The following is an 859-nucleotide window of genomic DNA, read 5'->3' as shown; positions in this document are numbered from 1 at the left end:
GTGTGGGACACTCGGGGACGCATCTGGGCAGGAGGGAAGGGGCAGTGGGGACCTGAGACCTGCACCCCCATCCAGAAGACAAGCCCCTGCGAGCTCAGAGGACGCGCGGTCCTCGTCCCCCACAGCTCCGCGGAGATGGCGGCTAACTCGGAGATGACGTCTCACTTCTAGCCTTGTGTCCATGCCTCGTGTCGAGGTCGTGTAGCGCAGAGCTTGCCCCAGGCTGCAGATGCCAACTGCACCGGGACACCCATGCCTGCAGCACGTCCTTGGAGGCCAAGGGCACCTGCAGATAAGGGCACTTGGGGACCTGCTCATGAACAAGGGCAGGTCACACCCGGACGGGCTGTTCTCAGCTGGACAGGAACCAACAGGGCGTGAAACCAGTCTGGCTCAGAATGCGGCAGCTGCCACCAGCCCAGGCAGGACAAGCAGGTGGCGCTAGGTCACCTCACGTGGAGGCAAGGCCACTGTGGGCCGGAGGCGCCCTCCCCTGCGGAGCCCAGCAGAACCCACATGGGTGTGGCGGACCGTCCTGTCCTGCCCCATCCCGTCCCTCCGTAGCCTGCTTGAAGGTCCCACGTCTCACGGACCGCCTCGCTGAGGCAGAACCAAAGACGTGCACGGGCCGAGGGTCCCCGTCTCAGGCTCTGCGCTCTGGGCCCGGGGTTCTGACGGTACGGGCCCGCAGCCAGTCCACACCGCGTCATACAGCACTCAGCAGTGGGGCCCGGGCAGCTGCAGGACCCCGCACGGGTTTTCTGGTGACCTGGGCCAAGTGTGGGAACCGGACACACAGCTGCCACCGTGGGGTCCCCCGTGGGAAAACCAGAGCTACCTGCAAGATCTGTGAGGGCCT

Source organism: Pteropus vampyrus, unplaced genomic scaffold (genome assembly GCF_000151845.1).
Source record: "Pteropus vampyrus isolate Shadow unplaced genomic scaffold, Pvam_2.0 Scaffold538, whole genome shotgun sequence".
Classification (NCBI taxonomy): domain Eukaryota; kingdom Metazoa; phylum Chordata; class Mammalia; order Chiroptera; family Pteropodidae; genus Pteropus; species Pteropus vampyrus.
This window is presented reverse-complemented; position numbering follows the sequence as displayed.